The following is a 22157-nucleotide window of genomic DNA, read 5'->3' on the forward strand; positions in this document are numbered from 1 at the left end:
CTGATCTAAGCTGGGAACTGTAGGCACTACTCTGATGCAAGTAACAAACATTTTTTACATGTCCTTTTCTAGCTTCTGTTTGGAGAACTTTCTAAATGTCACTGCATATGATAAACTTCAGGCCTGACATGTCAAGTCTTGGCAGCAAGGAGAGAAGTTAAAAATAAATTTCAGGAGTCAACAAATTGTATATTTTCATTTTTCCAGAAATATGTATATCTTGATAGCATTTACTAGCAACTATTTGCATAGGGAAAAAGTATTTAAACACTGAAGCTTATCTGGTCTTTTCCCCAAAGCATTTATAGCAAAAATGCTGTTAGCTGTGTTGTTATTTAATCTGGTGTTCAAAAGAAAATGTCAGCCAGACCAGCATGAAAATTAAACTATTCCAAAGCCTTAGGATGCTTCTCATCTACTAACTTCAAGCTAAAATGAATATAAATATTTTTAATTCTTGTTTGAAATTCTCCTTTCTGTTTGAATTTTTTTCTTCTGAATTTTCCATTTGTATCCCCTTTCCTTGCTTTCTCCCATATTTCTGGTTGCTCTTGCTTTCAGTTCTGTTGCTTCCCCCTTTCCTGTATTTAAATTCTTCTAAACACCTTCCACTTTTTGATGTACTCTTATCCATAACCAGAAACAATATTGGTATGCCCCGTCACTCTGACTGCAATCATGACTTTCCCTGGTTCCCATTCAGTTACCTGTAATGTGCCTACAATGCTGTTCACCTGAAAACTAAGCACTTGTGTACACATAAACCACAACAGCAGCACCGCTGCAGCTGCAACACTGTAGTACTTCAGTGAAGATGCTACCTATGCTGACAGGACAGGTTTTCCCATCAGTGCAGGTAATCTACCTCCCCAAGAGGCAGTAGCTGGGACAATGGGAGAATTCTCCTATCAACCTAGAGCTGTCTATACCCAGGGTTAGGTCAGGTTAACTACATCGCTTACGTGTGTGGATTTTTCACATTCTGAGTGACATAGTTATACCAATCTAATTTCCTAGTGCAGGCCAGGCCTCAGTTTACTGTCGCTCACCACATAATCCCTGTCGCTAGACCTGAGCAATATAGAAATAAACTAATAATTCACAGTGAGTAGTTAATTGGATAAGCTTACTCTTGTCCTGCTTTTGGAATGTCTGCAGGAGGATTGCAGTGTCCTTGAATTTACCCTTTATCTGTATTTGTCATAATATTTTTTCTTGTGTACAGTTCACTGAATATTCCATACACAGTTGTTGTTAAGTATCAGAAGGGTAGCCGTGTTAGTCTGGATCTGTAAAAAGCGACAAAGAGTCCTGTGGCACCTTATAGACTAACAGAAGTATTGGAGCATAAGCTTTCGTGGGTAAATACCCACTTCGTCAGACGCATGACATCTGACGAAGTGGGTATTCACCCATGAAAGCTTATGCTCCAATACGTCTGTTAGTCTATAAGGTGCCACAGGACTCTTTGTCGGTTGTAGTTTTTTAATAATTTAAGCTGTTTGTTAGATATGATTGGTCACATTAGTCACATGGTATTGCTTCTGTTCCCTGGTTGGGTGAGCATCTCTCATGATTCTGAGGAGGGTTTAAGGACTGAAAAGACAAGCAGAATCAGAGGTCTTTGAAAAAATGGTAAACATTTTTCTTTGCGGTCACATGGGCCTTTCACATTTCTGAAAAATGAGGCTAACGTAAGACTGATTAGCTCAGTGCAGACTCCAACTTTAACTTTCTTCCATCATGGATCCACAGTCCATGTGCTATTCTGTTCCATCTAGGTTCTCATACTTCATTCATCACCATAGTATCTGAGGGCCTTCCAGTAGCTCATTAAGTAATGTGACTAACATCGGTCACATGTGATTTGTTCTCTCAGCTTCTTTCCAGAGGGAGAAGCTTATGTAGGGGAATGTCTTGTTTTGGTAGGGATGTGTGTGGTTTTTTTTAAGCACATACATATGTTGCTATGTGTTTGATACAGACTGCAAGGTCAAAAAAATGTGCCTTGCATGTAGTACAGATGGTGGTGAGGTTTATGATGGTGCTGAGTTCCTGTGCAGTGCCAGTTATGCAAGGTGAAGACAGTACCAGGTCTGGCTTGCTCAGTTGCCTCTGAGCTCTGGTGACGGATATGAAAACCTATATCCTCACTGAGCTAATAAGTATTGTCTCAACTTATACCAAGTACCTTATTTAAGTGCCTTATTGCATTAGCTGATCTGTAATTTTCTAACTGCACCATCACAAAGTGTGCCTGAGTGGTCCTAAATTAATGGCAAATGGTGCAGTAAAATCTTTTAATTGACTCTTTTCTAGCACATCAGCAAAGAGTTTTGGAAATCATACTTCATGTTATGTCATCAGGGAGGGTCATATCTTACCTAAAATAGTCATCCCAGTGCAAATACTTGAGTGCATGAACTTTAAATTTACATTCTGGGTAAAACTGGCCTGTGTACCACTTGAGCACTATTCTAAGGGCGTAAGTGGGACTTAGGTGGTGCAGAGGGCTTTTGCTGGCCTGCTACATAGGGGTGAATTATTTGAGCAAGTAAAACTCAATTGCTTTAATATTTGTGGAAGGAGAACACATAAGGGGTACAGCCAGAAGAAATTGATTAAGTGAGAGTGAATACTCCTGGAAGCTTTGGGCTTCTTTGGTAGTTACCCAGTTCTAAAAAGAAGTAATGGCAATTCAAAGACCTAGTCAAGCAAAATGAGATTTACAGATTAAACTGAACTGAAATTCAAATCTGAAATAACAGCGTTTTCAAGGCAACCAGATAGGTTCTGATATGAAAACAAGTTCATGGTTTTTTTTAATGGGAAGGAGATATTCTTCCTTGCACTTGGTGCATGATTGCTATTAAAGTGATCACTTGTGGTCATGATATACTACTGCACTTGCTACCATGATGGTGACTCACCATTGAACTCACTCTGCTTTCACAGATTAGCAGTGAGGATAGTCAGACTCACATCTGAACAGCTTTAATGAAAAATGCTCCACAACAGAACAATAAAAACTGTATTAGTATTTGCACAGCATCAGCTATTGAGATGCAATAGTTCAGGTGAACAAGTTTTTGATTTAGCCTTTATTACTTAAGTTTATGGCATCCAAAACAAACCTTGAGATGGAAAACTTTCTGACTGATGTCTAGTTTCATCCAATTGCAGGTAGCTAATACGTAATTTCCTTATTAAACAAACAAACAATTCTAACATTGCGCCAAAAGCCACAATTTATTAACACTGGTCTAGCAAAGGGGAAATTAAATATATGTCATATTTTAAAGGGCAACTGAATCAGCTTGTACTTTAAATAACTCCATGCTTCCTTTCTTTTTCAATGCAAAAACAGCATCATACTGTGTGTTCCTCTATATTTCATTCACACGTACTTCTTAGTTTCTGCATGTAGCAAATTTTATGTTAGTGAAAAATAGGAGCTTTGGAAAAAAATACTTGGGATAAAATAGAAGCTAAAAATTGACCTCTACACCCAAAACTCAAACCAGACTCAAACTGAGTCATTTTTGAGCTTCGGAAAAGTTCAGATTACTTCTCCTTCCCTCTCCCCTGTACCTAGATTTTAACTTTAAGTGACTGTTTCAGCTGGAAGCAAAAGTACCTGAAATCTCACAAGAAAGTCTATTCCCATGATATGTGCAGCTGAATTTTGGAGATTCAAGAGGCTTAGATAGTTGCAGTTACTTATCCATACCTAAGTAAATCTCTGAACTCTTTGAGATACAGCCACCAAATTGCTATTAAAAAATGTTTCATATGAAAAATCGAATGAAGGATGAGAGTCAGGAGCTGTGATGGGAAGAGTAAAAAAAAAAAAGGTGCCTTTCCCAAATGAGAAAGGAAGAAGATGATTCAGCGCCTCCCTCCCCTCCCCTCCCTTCAGTCTTGTGCCTATCCTCTTCCTTTATAAAACCATCTTTTTTCAGGGGAAAATACTATAACTTATAATACAATAAACAATCATTGGGCCTACTCCCACAGTCTGTAGTAAACCTGGTCAAATAGTTCGCAGCTTAATTTGTTGTTCAAAACAATTTACTAAGTAATTTCTACAAATCAGTCATGGTCTGTACACTTGTTACAAGCAGTTTCTTGTGGGTATTTGACATCTGAATAGTATTGGTTAATTTTGATTGGAAACAGGAGGACACATGGTATGTTCTCTGTTCCCTGACTAGATGGGTATATGCCTTAAAATCATGTATTCTTGGTGAGAATTCATAATTTGCTGTCCACACACTTCACTAATCCCATTAACATCCCTGCCAGTGAATCCATAGGGCATGTCAAAGCAAATGAATCAAATAATGTAAATAAATAAATATTTACAGAAAATGTTTTGCAATATTCACTCTGCTTTAGTAGTAATACAGTAAATAACAGAAAAGCAGTTAACTTTGTCGCCTCCCCTGCGTTCCTATGTCTATGGGCTTAGGGTAGCGAGCTTCTCTTTGTCACTGAAGATAGGGGATGGTAGTAGCAGACTGTCTACTTTTTAGGCCCCACTGTCACCTTTTTAATAAGGCTAGAACAGGAGTGGGCAAACTATGGCTCAGGCAAACTATGGCATCCAGCCCTCCAGATATTTTAATCCAGCCCTCAAGTTCCTGTCGGTGAGCAGGGTCCGGGGTTTGCCCTGCTTCGGTGCTCCAGACGGGGAGCAGGGTTGGGGGTTTGCCCCACTCTGTGTGGCTCCTGAATGCAGCAGCATGTCCCCCCTTCGGCTCCTACATGTAGGGGCAACCAGGGGGCTCTGCCTCGTGCCCCAAGTGCTGCCCCCACAGCTCCCATTGGCCAGGAACTGCTGCCAATGGGAGCTGCAGGGGCAGCGCCTGCGGACAGGGCAGCACACAGAGCTACCTGGCCATGCCTCCGCATAGGAGCTGGAGGGGGTACATGCTGCTGCTTCTAGGAGCTGCTTGAGGTAAGCACCACCCGGAGCCTTCACCCTGGAGCCTTCACCCTGACCCCCTCCCGCGCCCCAACCCCCTGCCCCAGCCCTGATCCTCCTCCCACCTGCCGAACCCCCTGGTCCCAGCCTGGAGCACCCTCCTGCACCCCCAACCCCTCATCCCTAGCCCCACCCCAGAGCCTGCATCCCCAGCAGGAGCCCTCACCCACTCTCGCACCCCAACCCTCAATTTCATGAGCATTCATGGCCTGCCATACAATTCACATACTCAGCTGTGGCTCTCGGGCCAAAAAGTTTGCCCACCCCTGGGCTAGAAGAATCTGTCTCTGGGGCCTTGGACTCCTGTTATTTCCTGAATTCAGCCATCACTCCTTTAACTCAGTTGAATGGTTATTGATACATTGACTTGACTTTGGATGCTTGGACTTTTCCCGTTATGGAGGGAAGACAGTTTTGAAAATGTATTTCAGTCTGCAGCCCCTGTGTTTCTTGTGTACAAGGATTCCAAAATCACATAGAGCCCTGAGTATGGGGAGCTCCAGGAGGCAGTGCGTTTCATGGTGTTACTAGGAGAGCAGTTACTGCACCACTCCTTAGGTAGGTGCGGGGTGTGCTACTGCTTGTGACTACCCTATTCTGCTAGTCATTGTCTTGGCCCTGCCTCCTTACTGCCCCTTCTTGAGATGTTAGGACCTGTGAGGGCAATTGCCAATCCCTGCACAGGGAGTGCTAGAGAGGAAGGATCCTTTTGCCCTTCCCACGCCTTTTGTGCATGAGCCAATCACAATCTGGCCTTTATTCTGTAGTATTTACATGTTCACTGATAACACAGAAGTCATAATCATGATGATTCCACTTTAAAAATAGGGAGGGCATATTACAAAATTCATCATTCCCTGTGAACTGATTGAGGTAGCAAGACTCTCTCAGAATTCAACAGGCAAAAATCACAGGCCAGTCAGCTTTCTAATGATTGCTGAGAGAGCCATAGAAACGGCATAAAGGTCAAAATATATTGTAGCCATAAATGGAAGCTTTTAAAGTTGGGAAGAGATTTATGGAGGAGGGCTGCATGAATTGCCATTGGAACCATTCTTTTCCATTATCCCTCTGAATGACTTGTCTGGTAGTATTGAAATCAAGATACTCGAGTTTGAAGATTAATGGGAAGGAACGGCAAATAATCAGGAACAAAGACATTGGATAGGTAAGCCCTGTACTTAGACTGTAGAGTACTTAAGCCCATAAAGTGCAAATATAGTTCAATGAAAATAAATATAAAATTAGTATTGAAGTAGATGGCTCGCCTCACACTAAAAAAATACAATAATCCTATAAATCAAAATTGCAGGTCAGATAGTTTTGTGGGGGACTAAAACCAATTTCATTGGAATATTGATATTTTAAAGGGGAATGGCATGGAAATGAATTCCTTCTATTGTGACCGAGGAACAAAAGTTGCATCTTTAATCTGGTTAAAAGTGAGTCTCCAAGTGTGATTTATCTATGCAATGAACTTGTGTACACAGAGTAGCTGAATGAAGATAGAGCCTGTTTGGCAGTGGTCTCCAAAGTGGGTGCACAAGAGGATCCTTGGGGGTGTGCGGCAGGAGGAGCGCTTTTTTTTTTGCTTCGGCAGCTTGGGCGGAAGTCTGAGCGGCTTTTTTTTTGCTTCGGCAGGGGGTGTGTGCTCAAAAATTTTTTACTGGTAGGGGTGCGCGATCAAAAAAGTTTGGAGACCACTGCTGTATGGAATCAGAGAATATCATCCTATGGCTTTCATTGTGCTGAAATTCTCCCCTGTGCAGTGAACCAGCACAAGGACAACGTGTAACAAGAACATTGGGTATGCATCGCTTCATTCTCACTTTAGCCCTCAAAATAAGCCTTGTGCAGGCCGCTGCACTGGGGACAACTTCATCCTTAAATGAGAATTGTAAGGAAGATATTCTCTAAAACATGAGGGTCAAGAGCAAGTACCAGGGAATCATGTCTATTCTGCCTTTCCCATATTGCTAAATGGTAATGGGTGGAGGAGGGGGGGAGGAGAGACAGCTAGAGTCCAGCTACACAGGAGGAGAACTGGGGGCATCATGATATGGAAAAAGGTTGAGAACCACTGCTCTAGACCACCACCTACAAACTTAACATGTCAGGGGTCAGAAATTCTCTTCACTCCTTTGGGTCCTTACAGAGGATTCTAAATGGCGATAGCGTCTTAAGTCCTTTAGGTGTATAGAATCACAATACGTTGTGATACACTTGCCTCTAGTGAAAGTTATGGACCAGCTCCTTAACTAGTTTATGTTGACATAGCTCCATTGACTTCAATGAACCTCATCTGACTTCAAATTACCAGCTGAGGATCTGGCCCCATAACACTATGGCCTTGGATTAATCTCCATTCCTGTATCTAACATGCTATAAAATGATGATTGTAATACTTGCCTGCTATATTGCACAGGCATATTGAGAGGAATTAGTCATTTGTGACATGTAGGTATTATTACACCTGCTCTCTGGAAGTTTCCCAAAATAGACCACAAAAGCAGAGATGACTGTGTGAGCGGTGATTCCGGAGATATAGTTAGCAAATTTGTGGGGCCCTTATGTCAATACTTATATCAAGTATTGGACAGATGTAAAGTATTCCAATTACATTAACAAAATGTAGAATAAGGTCCATGCATCATAAAAGCCATGATTGGTCAACTTATTTGAAGGATGACAATTCTAACGTAGTCCTCTAGTCATATGCTGGGGAAGGGATGATTGCTAACTACTGAATTACCCATGCCACTTTCTACAGCAGCTAGGTTTATCTTGGAAACTATCTTTCACCACAGTATTTAAGTCTCCAACCCAAATATTGATGAGGTTGAATCCTGTTTGGCACAGGTGATCACAATAGCTCAGCATGCCTTTTAACTATTATCTTTTTTACTCTGAGGCATATTTTTAACATGATGTGGCAGTTACGCTTGTTCCGTGGTATGTCCAAAGGGAAGTCTGAGGTCTATTGCTGTGTATTAATTGTTTTACATAGAAAATAACCTTTAGCCTTCCATCGCTCCCACAAATTTCTCTACTACCATTTAAATTTGTGGTGACCTTAACACTATTTCTTCATTAAATCTCTGTACAAAGTTAATCCTCACCACCTCCTTGTGGGATAGGAGGAGGAGGGCATGCCCAATTTAGATGACATGATCTAGCCTCAAAGGAAGAATTTTCTGGAAACTTTCTTTTGTTTATGAAAGTGTTTTGGTTAATTTAGGGTTACCATACATCCAGTTTTTCCCGGACATGTCCGGCTTCTTGGTAATCAACCCCCCGTCCGGGGGGAATTGCCAAAAAGCCGAACATGTCCGGGAAAATGCCAGCCGGGCACTTCCCCTCCCGCGGCTGCTCTGCTCCTCCCCTGACTCTTCGGCTCTGTTTAAGAGCCGAGCTGCCCGAGCGCTATGGGCTTCAGGCAGCCCCCTTGCCTCCGGACCCCAGCCGCCGGCCGGGCACTTCCCCTCCCAGGCTCCGGCGGCGCAGGGTCCAGAAGCATGGGGGCTGCCCGAAGCCGGTAGCGCTCGGGCAGCTCGGCTCTTAAACAGAGCCGAAGAGTCAGGGGAGGAGCAGAGCCTCCGGCCGCGGCGGCTCTGTTCCTCCCCTGACTCTTCGGCTCTGTTTAAGAGCCGAGCGCTACGGGCTTCGGGCAGCCCCATGCCTCCGGACCCTGCGCCGCCGGAGCCCGGGAGGGGAAGTGCCCGGCCGGGGGCGCAGGGTCCAGAGGCATGGGGGCTGCCCGAAGCCCGAGCGCTACCGGCTTCATGGTTTGCCGGGCAGCCTCCAGACCCTGCGCCCCCGGCTGGGCGCTTTCCCTCCCGGGCTCCAGCTGCGCTGGGGAAGCGCCGGCCGGGGGCGCAGGATCTGGGGGCTGCCCGGCAAACCGTGAAGCCGGTCGCGCTCGGGCAGCCCTTTTCGCGTGGCTGGGAGTGGGAGGGAGGAGGGGCGGGGAAGGGGCGGGGAAGGGGCGGAGTTGGGGTGGGAAATGGGCGGGGCCAAGGGCCCGTGGAGGGTCCTCTTTTTTTATTTGTTAAATATGGTAACCCTAGTTAATTGAGAATATAAAGCTGGGAAGGTTATGGGGGAGACTTTCAATGTGTGTTGAGTGCCTCAACTGACCTTTGTGCCTTTGATAATTTCTATTTCTCACTACTTTAATGATTATCATGCTTGGCATCTCATTGTTCTTTCTAGCTGGGGCTTTTAAAGGAGCTTAAGGTGTCCAACTCTTGTTGAATTTCAATGGGATTTGAATGCATAAATCCTTTCCCTTTGGAAATCTCAACCCGGGTCTTTTGTGTCCTATTGCATCTTTATTCAGGCACAATAAATTTACTTAAAAAAAAATCTAAAACCCTGCTCCTGCAATATGTCTTCCTGGATCTGAAAAAAAAATCCACTAATCTCCAGCCTCAAGAGCTCTATGTAGTTCAGATTACACTGCTCTACAGCCAAAATGCTTCTGAAATAAATGTAGTCAAACTTTACTAATTCTCGGTCACTGAGAACGAAAATGATGCTTAAAATTGTTGATTGGCTCTAGTTTTCAAGATATGCTATTGGGTCAGTATATACGACCCTTGACTTGGGAATGGCGGAGGATAAGTGAGTTATAAAGGGAAGGGATCTCAATTTAAACCAGAAATGACTAAAATACAGCTTTGACTGGATCTATGAATAAATCTATGACTGGGTCTGGACAGTACTTGCTTTTTAGGCAAAACAATGAATGATGCAATCTGAAGCCGGTATTGCATCATACATGAGATGAATTGCATCATGTTATTCCTAGAAGTCATGGATGATGCAATCATAACGAAGCTTACATCACTCTGCTGAACAAATTGCCCTATATCAGCTCTAGAAATCATACAGTGTCGTGCTCTCTTATTTGTCAGTGTTTGATTTTGCAAAGGGACACATTTCTGTTTAGCTAAAGTGAGCACAGATGCCTCGTACTTGTGTGAACAGTGCAGATCACCACAAACATAGCAGAAGTTAAGTGACTTTTGCATCACAAAAGCACAGTATAACCACTATGGTTAAGAAAGCCTATCACCTTTATTTTGGCTGCAAAATTGGAGATCAGGACAAGAGGTGGGCCCCACACATATGCTGCAACACTTGTGCAACAAATCTTTGCCAGTGGTTGAACAGGAAAAGGAAATCTATGCCTTTTGCAGTGCCAATGATTTGGAGAGAGCCAACAGATCATACCAGCAATTGTTACTTCTGCATGGTGCCTCCAGTTGGGAAAGGTGTGTCAAAGAAGAAAAAGTGGACTGTGCATTATCCAAACATTCCATCAGCTATACGCCCAATACCCCACGGAGAAGGACTGCCGGTTCCTGATGCATCAGAATCATTCTCACTTGAGTCAGACGAGGAAGAGGATGAAACTTCTGGTCCTGAACCATCAATGTCACAGGACCCACATTTTCTCCCATCTTCCTCCTCTGAACCACACCTCATAACACAAGGTGAACTGAATGACCTTGTCAGGGATTTGGAACTACCCAAGAGTAAGGCACAGCTGTTGGGCTCCAGACTACAGCAATGGAATCTCCTGGCAGGTGATGTTAGGGTTTCCATGTTCCGTGACCATCAAAAGGATCTTGTCCCATTCTTCTTTATGGAAGGTGATCTTGTATCCTGCAACAACATCGATGGTGTGATGGCAGCCTTCAACATCGTTCACGATCCAGATGAGTGGAGACTGATCATTGATTCATCGAAGACGAGTCTTAAAGCTGTTTTACTGCATAATGGCAATGTTTTGCCATAAATTCCAGTTGGTCATGCAGTCCATATGAAGGAAACCTATGACAACATGAAAAAACTTTTGAGGTGCATAAACTATGACCTACATCAGTGGCAACTTTGTGGCGATTTGAAGGTTGTTGCTCTCTTGCTTGGTCTGCAGACTGGATACACAAAGTACTGATGTTTTCTCTACAAATGGGATAGGCGCGCAAGAGATTCCCACTACATCAAGAAAGATTGGCCACGCCAACATTCATTGGAGCTTGGGAGGAAAAGTGTTCAGCATCCACCACCTGTTGAATCAAGGAAGATTTTGTTACCACCCTTACACATCAAGCTGGGTCTGATGAAGAACTTTGTCAAGGCCAGTGACAAAACACAAGCAGCTTTCAAGTACCTCCGTGGAAAAATTCCAAGATTAAGAGAAGCTAAGATAAAGGAAGGTGTCTTTGTTGGTCCTCAGATTCGTGAACTTCTTCGAGATGATGCATTTGACCATGCACTGCGTGGCAAGGAAAAGACGGCATGGAAAGCCTTCCAGTTAGTGGCAATACATTTTCTTGGAAACAACAAGGCAGACAACTACAGGTTGTTGGTGGAAAACCTCCTTAAGGCACACAAAACCCTAGGTTGCATCATGTCACTAAAGATACATTTTTTGCACTCTCATCTAGATTTTTTTCCACCAAACTGCGGAGCAGTGAGCGACGAGCACGGCGAACGATTTCACCAGGACATTGCAACAATGGAGAAATGCTATCAGGGCAAACGGAGCCTATCAGTGCTTGCAGACTATTGCTGGACAGTGACAAGAGATGCTCCATTTAATGAATCATAGAATCATAGAATCATAGAATATCAGAGTTGGAAGGGACCTCAAGAGGTCATCTAGTCCAACCCCCTGCTCAAAGCAGGACCAATTCCCAGCTAAATCATCCCAGCCAGGGCTTTGTCAAGCCGGGCCTTAAAAACCTCCAAGGAAGGAGACTCCACCACCTCACTAGGTAACGCATTCCAGTGTTTCACCACCCTCCAAGTGAAATAGTTTTTCCTGATATCCAACCTGGACCTCCCCCACTGCAACTTGAGACCATTGCTCCTTGTTCTGTCATCTGCCACCACTGAGAACAGCCGAGTTCCATCCTCTTTGGAACCCCCCTTCAGGTAGTTGAAGGCTGCTATCAAATCCCCCCTCATTCTTCTCTTCTGGAGACTAAACAATCCCAGTTCCCTCAGCCTCTCCTCATGTGCTCCAGACCCCTAATCATTTTTGTTGCCCTCCGCTGGACTCTTTCCAATTTTTCCACATCCTTCTTGTAGTGTGGGGCCCAAAACTGGACACAGTATTCCAGATAAGGCCTCACCAATGTCGAATAAAGGGGAACGATCACGTTCCTCGATCTGCTGGCAATGCCCCTACTTATACAGCCCAAAATGTTGTTAGCCTTCTTGGCAACAAGAGCACACTGTTGACTCATATCCAGCTTCTCGTCCACTGTGACCCCTAGGTCCTTTTCTGCAGAACTGCTACCTAGCCATTCGGTCCCTAGTCTGTAGCAGTGCATGGGATTCTTCCGTCCTAAGTGCAGGACTCTGCACTTGTCCTTGTTGAGCCTCATCAGGTTTTTTTCGGCCCAACCCTCTAATTTGTCTAGGTCCCTCTATATCCGATCCCTAACCTCTAGTGTATCTACCACGCCTCCTAGTTTAGTGTCATCTGCAAACTTGCTGAGAGTGCAGTCCACACCATCCTCCAGATCATTAATAAAGATATTAAACAAAACCGGCCCCAGGACCGACCCTTGGGGCACTCCGCTTGAAACCGGCTGCCAACTAGACATGGAGCCATTGATCACTACCCGTTGAGCCCGACGATCTAGCCAGCTTTCTATCCACCTTACAGTCCATTCATCCAGCCCATACTTCTTTAACTTGGCGGCAAAAATACTGTGGGAGACCGTATCAAAAGCTTTGCTAAAGTCAAGGAACAACACATCCACTGCTTTCCCCTCATCCACAGAGCCAGTTATCTCATCATAGAAGGCAATTAGGTTAGTCAGGCACGACTTCCCCTTCGTGAATCCATGCTGACTGTTCCTGATCACTTTCCTCTCCTCTAAATGTTTCATAATTGATTCCTTGAGGACCTGCTCCATGATTTTTCCAGGGACTGAGGTGAGGCTGACTGGCCTGTAGTTCCCCGGATCCTCCTTCTTCCCTTTTTTAAAGATGGGCACTACATTAGCCTTTTTCCAGTCATCTGGGACATCCCCCGATCGCCATGAGTTTTCAAAAATAATGGCTAATGGCTCTGCAATCTCACCCGCCAACTCCTTTAGCACCCTCGGATGCAGCGCATCCGGCCCCATGGACTTGTGCACATCCAGTTTTTCTAAATAGTCCCGAACCACTTCTTTCTCCACAGAGGGTTGGTCACCTTCTCCCCATGCTGTACTGCCCAGTGCAGCAATCTGGGAGCTGACCTTGTGCGTGAAGACAGAGGCAAAAAAATCATTGAGTACATTAGCTTTTTCCACATCCTCGGTCACTAGGTTGCCTCCCTCATTCAGTAAGGGGCCCACACTTTCCTTGATTTTCTTCTTGTTGCTAACATACCTGAAGAAACCCTTCTTGTTACTCTTAACATCTCTTGCTAACTGCAACTCCAAGTGTGATTTGGCCTTCCTGATTTCACTCCTGCACGCCTGAGCAATATTTTTATACTCCTCCCTGGTCATTTGTCCAATCTTCCACTTCTTGTAAGCTTCTTTTTTGCGTTTAAGATCAGCAAGGATTTCACTGTTTAGCCAAGCTGGTCGCCTGCCATATTTACTATTCTTTCTACACATCGGGATGGTTTGTTCCTGCAACCTCAATAAGGATTCTTTAAAATACAGCCAGCTCTCCTGGACCCCTTTGCCCTTCATGTTATTCTCCCAGGGGATCCTGCCCATCTGTTCCCTGAGGGAGTCAAAGTCTGCTTTTCTGAAGTCCAGGGTCCGTATTCTGCTGCTCTCCTTTCTTCCTTGTGTCAGGATCCTGAACTCGACCATCTCATGGTCACTGCCTCCCAGGTTCCCATCCACTTTTGCTTCCCCTACTAGTTCTTCCCTGTTTGTGAGTAGCAGGTCAAGAAAAGCTTTGCCCCTAGTTGGTTCCTCCAGCACTTGCACCAGGAAATTGTCCCCTACACTATCCAAAAATTTCCTGGATTGCCTGTGCACCGCTGTATTGCTCTCCCAGCAGATATCAGGGTGATTAAAATCTCCCATGAGAACCAGGGCCTGCGATCTAGCACCTTCTGCTAGTTGCCAGAAGAAAGCCTCGTCCACCTCATCCCCCTGGTCTGGTGGTCTATAGCAGACTCCAACCACGACATCACCCTTGTTGCTCACACTTCTCAACTTTATCCAGAGACTCTCAGGTTTTTCTGCAGTTTCATACCGGAGCTCTGAGCAGTCATACTCCTCTCTTACATACAACGCAACTCCCCCACCTTTTCTGCCCTGCCTGTCCTTCCTGAACAGTTTATATCCATCCATGACAGTACTCCAGTCATGTGAGTTATCCCACCAAGTCTCTGTTATTCCAATCACATCATAGTTCCCTGACTGTGCCAGGACTTCTAGTTCTCCCTGCTTGTTTCCCAGGCTTCTTGCATTTGTGTATAGGCACTTAAGATAACTCATCGATCGTCCCTCTTTCTCAGCATGAGACAGGAGTCCTCCCCTCTTGCGCTCTCCTGCATGTGCTTCCTCCCAGGATCCCATTTCCCCACTTACCTCAGGGCTTTGGTCTCCTTCCCCCGGTGAACCTAGTTTAAAGCCCTCCTCACTAGGTTAGCCAGCCTGCTGGCGAAGATGCTCTTCCCTCTCTTCGTTAGGTGGAGCCCGTCTCTGCCTAGCACTCCTTCTTCTTGGAACACCATCCCATGGTCGAAGAATCCAAAGCCTTCTCTCCGACACCACCTGCGTAGCCATTCGTTGACTTCCACGATTCGACGGTCTCTACCCCGGCCTTTTCCTTGCACAGGGAGGATGGACGAGAACACCACTTGTGCCTCAAACTCCTTTATCCTTCTTCCCAGAGCCACGTAGTCTGCAGTGATCTGCTCAAGGTCATTCTTGGCAGTATCATTGGTGCCCACGTGGAGAAGCAGGAAGGGGTAGCGATCCAAGGGCTTGATGAGTCTCGGCAGTCTCTCCGTCACATCGTGTATCCTAGCTCCTGGCAAGCAGCAGACCTCTCGGTTTTCCCGGTCGGGGCGGCAGATAGATGACTCAGTCCCCCTGAGGAGGAAGTCCCCGACCACCACCACCCTCCTCCTCCTCTTGGGAGTGGTGGTCGTGGAACCCCCATCCCTAGGACAGTGCATCTTTTGCCTTCCAATCGGTGGAGTCTCCTTCTGCTCCCTTCCTTCAGATGGGTCATCTAGTCCACTCTCCGCATTAGTACCTGTAGAGAGAGCATGGAAACGATTGCTCACCTGTATCTCCATTGCTGGTGCATGGACGCTCCTCTTTCTCCTTCTGGAAGTCACATGCTGCCAAACCTCCTCACAATCCTTCTGTCCCTGCTGCGCCTGCTCTGAATCTTCAGAACATTGTGGCCGTAGAAGCATCTCCTGATGTCTGTCCAGAAAATCTTCATTTTCTCTTATGCATTTCTCTTGGCTTATCTCTTAATACAAGAGACAAGCCAAGAAGCGCCGAGTAGACACTGAATAGGACTAAACTATGTACATAATAGTTTTTTGCCTTTTGTTTATAATAAATTTTATTTATATAACCCTTTTGCTGATTTTTAAAGTGTTACATAAACAGGACAGGTGAAATATTATCATGTAAAGCAACCATAAACACATGAAAAGACCTAGGATTACAATTTATGATTATAACTCTACTATCTACACAATATACATAGACATAAAATGTAAAAACTTAAATATCTTAGAAACAGTAGCCAATCAGTTGTTTTAATTGTCATATTTGAATTCAGCACTTCAAAAATAAAATAGCACATTTTATCTCTGAAGCAGACGACTTCTCAAAAATTGTAGACCAGTGTTACCTTCAGATCAGCATCTGGACTTTTGGATGCTCACCTGAACCTAGACAAACTTACAGCCCTTTATAAGGTTTGTGAATTTATTCCAGTCATGCATTTGTCTTTTGTTAAGTCTGCAGTTGTTTCAGGTTGTGCCAAATAGTTGTGTTGTGATGGGCACAAATGAGTGCTTTGGATAAATCCAACAGGCCTGTTTTAAGATGTGAGCCAGCTCAGGACTCAAATTGAGATCTGCAAGGTTGGTTAGGGACATTTTTGACAAAAAATAATAATAATAATAATAATAATCAGAAAGTGAGGATTTGTCAAAACAGTTGTAGAAATGTTTCAAAATTATGCAAACAAACCAATGGTGATTTCTATTTTTATTTTTGGATTTTAAGTTTGCAAAACGTTTTTGATATTTCAACTTTTTGTCCCAATTTGATTTGGGAAAAATGTTTGAAATCTCAAAATTGTTCACAGGATCGAAAAACATTTCCTGCCCAGTTTTACTGAGCGCTATGACCCTAATCTATCAAAGTGTTTAAGCAAGCACTTAACTTTTAAACACGTCAGTAGTTCCATAGAAGCCAACAGGATTACTCATGTGCTTTAATTCTTTGCTAGGTCATGGCTAGAATGTTCTGCACCTTGAAGATTGAGCCCTGGGGGAGAAAGGGCACCCTAGTGCAATAACCCACTGTACAACCTGTTCTGCCCATAACCTTCTGTTTCATTATTCTTTTTTGTCTAACTCCTGTTGTTATTTCTACTGCATGAACACTTGCTTCATTAGGTTTTATTTGGTTTTAAACAAATAAGGATTTCATATGAATTTGCAAATCCACTTCTACCCCGATATAACGCTGTCCTAGGGAGCCAAAAAATCTTACCGCATTATAGGTGAAACTGCGTTATATCGAACTTGCTTTGATCCGCTGGAGTGCACAGCCCTGCCCCCCCCTCCTCCGGAGCGCTGCTTTACCACGTATATCCGAATTCATGTTATATCGGGCCACATTATATTGGGGTAGAGGTGTATATATGATTTCCCTTTAGAATTTTTTCAGCCTCTTGAGTGGCTTTAGTCAACTCATCATGAGTGAAATTCACAAGCCCTCCAGACCTCTTAAGGCGGGGGTTGGCAACGTTTGGCACGCGGCTCACCAGGGTAAGCACCCTAGCGGGCCAGGCCAGTTTATTTACCTGCTGACGCGGCAGGTTCAGCCGATCGCAGCCCCCACTCGCCGCAATTCGCCGTCCCGGGCCAATGGGGGACGGTGGAAAGCCGTGGCCAGCATATCCCTCGGCCTGCGCTACTTCCCGCCGCCCCCATTGGCCTGGGACGGCGAACTGCGACAAGTGGGGGCCGCGATCAGCCGAACCTGCCGCGTCAGCAGATAAATAAACTGGCCTGGCCCGCTAGGGTGCTTACCCTGACGAGCTGCGTGCCAAACATTGCCGACCCCTGCCTTAAACTATGCTCCATTTCGGGCTCAATCCTGCTCCCAGGGACAGAAGTTGGCAAAACAGCCAATTTAAGAGGCTTGGATTATTCAAACTGCAACAAACCTCCAAGTCACCACTAACATAAGGCAACCCATCTTAATGCAGTTGTATGTGACATCTGCACTCATCATCATTATATACTTTTAAGGACTAAAAGCCCATTCATGAGTCTCTCATCTCTTGCTGGAAAAGCTCGAAAACATACTCTGACACTTTACTCATCTGGGAAATGAATAAGGAAGTCTTTTCTTCTTGGATGACATCAGTCCTTAATTATGTGCACAGTATAGATTCCCTTATTCCAAGAGCCAGTTCAGAATAAAACACAATGGTGGATTAAATGAATACTTCCATTTTATGATCACATGTCACTCTGCCGTAATTAGAATTATGTGTCAATATTTGCATACGATTGGCAGAGCCAGCAAAATTTCATGTTTTCACTGAATAAAAAACAAACAACAGTCTGGCAGTAATTACTGAGTGAGATTTTCCATTATTGCAGAAAATTTCTGTCTTCAAAAACAGTCCTTCCCATTTGTAGTGGGGCAGATAATCTCCACTCCACCAATCAAGCAAAGGATAAAGAACTTCTGTGGTAACTATCAGTCCCAACCTGTGTGAATTGTCAGGCATGGGCAGGCCCTTAAAAGGGAAGCACTCAAACTAGCAGAGCAGGGCACTAGGTTACCTGTTGAGGAACAGGTTGAGAGCACTGCCAACCCCAGCTCTCCGAGGAAAGAAGCTAAGTTTTTTTGTTGTTATTTGGAGCGGGGAGTGGGGTTGGTCGAAATCGCCAGGACTAGCTCTCTGCCATTAGCCATGCAGGATGGATGGAGACAAGTGCCCAAAAGACCATTTCCCCTCCTTTGTGTGAGGGAACGGGCCCAGCCCCTCACAGGCCAGGGAACGGTTTTATTACCTCCCTCCCCCTGAAGGGGGCAGATTTGCTAAGAGGTGCAGCTAGAGCTATACCCCATACCCCCAGGACTAGATCACAGGACTACTTTTGGCCAGAAACAATGTATGAGGTAAGTAAGGTGCCTGCCTTCACCCCAAGGGAGTGACCTCAAGACATAACCTTCAACACCCTCATTTGAGACACTATAAGAAGCCTGGGATTGAAAGATTTAGAAGGGCTGAGCTAGGTTGGATGCATATTTCATATTGTGTGAAACCTACAATGAGATTGAGCCACAGTGCAATGCTTTTGAGAATCTTTCACTTGTTGGAATGCTTTGTTTGGACTTGGTTTTTTTTACAGTAGGGAAAAAACACTTACTCCCATTAGATTAGTGGCCTAAATGACAACTATCTGAGTTGAGTGCTTTGATAGGAAATCTTTCATCATGCCTTACTATACCACATATGGGATGTACATTGGAGAAAAATATACAATCAGCTTTGCATTGCGAAAGCTTTTCATCTAATTTGGTAAAGAATAGTTAGTGTTTACTAATAATATGGGGGAATTTAAAAGACTAGCATCCTCATTGCATTATTTAGAATGCTTTTGATGCACAGCAGTGGCTCAAACGTAATAAAAGATGAGCGTTGGTTTGTATATAGGCCTTGCAAAAAAAAGGATTGGAAACCCATCCATCCTTCATTTAGGAGGACAAAGTAGGTGTATTACATGAATGTATCAGAGTCCAACTATAAAGACAGTCAACTGAACTTGCAGCAAATTCTGGATCTGCTCCATCTCATGTCAACTTCAGTGGTGCAAATAACTCCCTGTTTTTTTATGCTGATAAGACTATTTCTCTATCCCCATAAATCATTGTTTTATGCTGATGACACCGTATTTCTCTATCACCATAAATCATCTGTAGCAGTTGAGAGAGTGTTAATGAATGATACAATATGTTAAACATCACTCAGTGGAAATGTGGGTTAGCTGGATATCCCAGGCCTTCTTGTAAGCATATTTAGTGGAAGTTGCTTTGCCTGTACATATATATGAAGCTAGAGGCTAACAAGCTTTAAACAAAGCATTCCCTTTTTGAAAGCATTAAACATCATTTTTGGTTAAACTTTCCAGACTTCCAGGGCTTGGCATGCAGTGCTTGCCTAATGAGTACTGCCATGGGCATATCTTTTTAATGACGTCACAATGTACACTGTAAGGCCTGGGCCCCTATTTTGCATTGTTCGGTGCCTCTGCTTGGTGCAGCAACAGTGAGTTGGCAAAGAAAGCCTAAGGGAAGTGGAATTGACCTTTTTTTCTTCTACTCCCTTACTCTTTGGAGGCACAGAATGCTGTGTGTATATTTCCACATACCCAATCAGCAGGATCAGAGAATACTCAGTTCTTAAAAAAGTCAAGAAAGCAGATCTCAGTTGGATGAAGGCAAAGAGTGACAAACAAATCCCTTGAGCCAGAGCTATTACTGAGATAGTATTTCAAATATTAATTCAGCCAAATCTTTCACTGGAGAGTGAGTCCATGCTATACACTTTAAAAGAGCATGTTCCTTACATGACATCTTCAGAGATGACTGTTTCCATCCCCTTGTCCACTTTAAACCCATGCCTTCCACAGAAGGCACAGATTTTTTTTTTTTTTTTTTTTTAAAACCACACTTCGATTCTGGTGATATTATATGGGGTCAGTGCTCAGTCAACTGTTAAATAAATTGCAAATTCTACAAAACACAGCCAGCAGAGTCATTACTAACTGTAACGCTACAACTTCAAGCAAAATTACATCTGGCTACGATGCTATTCAAATGCATCAATTCTACAGCCTCTGATTATCTTAAAGAAAATTCAGCCATTAAACTTATTTTATAGGCACAAAACAAGAGGAAGTGCCAAAAGGAATCTGTATCTCCTAAAAGTCACAAGAAGAAAAATAATTGGCAAACCTTTTCCGCCTGCAGTTTTATATAATGTTCTCTCTCCCTCCTGATGTTCAATCATCCACCACCACTGGGATATATAAAATCACAGAACAGCAGGCGGGGTGCAAGCTGTGGGAGTTTTGAGCAGCGGGTGGGCCAAACAGAGTTTGACTCTGAACCTGGACAACACATGTCCTTAGATGGGAGTCTAGCAGTGAGGATCCCTGGGGAGGAAAATTGTAATTTAGCAAAATATAAAGACACATCAGATGGGACTGTTCAGTTTGATTCAGTATTTATTCATCATGAAGCCTCTCCAAGTGCCAGCATCAACACATGGTGAGCTCAGCTGCAGTGAGCTCTTGTATGTAAGGAACAGGGCACTGGCACCCCTGCTTCATGGCTGCATTGACACTTAAGAAGGCAGAACAGTGTGACTGACTGATTATCTGACAGCTGCAAGGGCCCTTATACCAAAGGCCAATATGTCCTTTAGTTGTCTCACTACCCCCTGAAAGAAATTTAGTATGGCTAAAGTGGACTTTATTTTCTTTCCACTCAAGCCCAGTGCCCTTCTGCTATTCTCCATCACCACAGGTAACATCCATTCATTACTGGAGGTGTCACACCTCGTGACCATCCACGGCACAGCTGGCAAGATCACCTTTCCCTTCCTTATCTGTAGTCTTGTCACCTTCCAATCCCATATGCATCTCCACACTAGGTTTCCCTCTTCTTAAATATTTAGTTCAAAACTGTGCATAGTTCCTCCCTTTCTTATGCCCCTTATAGACACTGAAAAAAAAAAGGACTTCTTCGCCAAGTATGCCACTTCCATGACCTTTCTCTAAGTTGGATGTTTGCTTCTAGCCCCGCCGGATGCTTCCCTTCCTCATAGATACATAGGGGAAAGGGAGAGAGTTGCCCACTGAGATGATTGTCTTTTCCCATGTCTTCCAGCATCAAGGGAAGAAGAAGCTGGATTCTCTTTCCTGGATTTGAGGAAGAGGGTGAGAAAAACCTATTACATCTCCCTAAGTTTTGAGTGATGTGAGCAAAAATTCCTGGCCAGCTCCCTTCTCTAGAGAGAAGAGAAGAAACTAGAGAAAGGGAAGGAGGTCTCCATTCCCCACTCAGATAAAAGAATGGGAAGATTTATTGAGCCCACAGGGCACATGGTCTCTTTTCTGCAGAGAGAATGGCTCTCTTGCCTTTCAATATTCCCCCCAGCTGATCTCTTAAAGAGAGAAAATGGTGGGTGCAGGCAGCCAGACAACCCTAAGAGACGGCAGGGTAGCAGCTGGAGACCCCCTTAAGACTTTAGAGTGGAAGGTGACTGGCATGCCCTCAGAATATACCTATAGGTAAATGAATGTTATGAAGGATGTCTCCTAGTTGCTCTTAGTTGTGGTTCTGAATAAAATTCAAATATTTGAGTTCCAAATCTATCATCCCATTGTCCTACATCCCTATAATGTCCTTATGTATAGGTACCTTTAAGAGATATTGGCAATATGTGCTTAACATGCTGAGATATTATGGTGATAGGGCATATAAGATGTTTCATGTTTCTTAATAAAAATCCTGTTACCCACCTTCTTGACCCCCCACACAAAGAAAGTGTAAGTACAGAATATGGTAATCTTCCAGAAGCTCATGGCCATATGGAAACTTCCAATCATCTTCCTCATTGTCAAAGTAACCTAAGGTATGGCAGGAAGATCACTCCTGATGTAATGGTATTGTTTTTTTCATTCCATGGTGTTTCATCCTCTGATTTTACCCAGGTAGTTCTCCTACTCTGATTGTAACGTAAATGATAACAACAGTGCAAACAAGAGGCAAAGAGAACTTCTATCGGAATTTGGATAGCAACATGTTACAACCCCTTAACTGGGGTTCTGGCTTCTCAATACACCCCTACCAGGGGTAAAAGTAACTTAACAGACTTACCAGTACACAGGGCGGCTGGGATTCAGAACGGG

This window comes from Chrysemys picta, chromosome 10 (genome assembly GCF_011386835.1).
Source record: "Chrysemys picta bellii isolate R12L10 chromosome 10, ASM1138683v2, whole genome shotgun sequence".
Lineage (NCBI taxonomy): Eukaryota > Metazoa > Chordata > Testudines > Emydidae > Chrysemys > Chrysemys picta.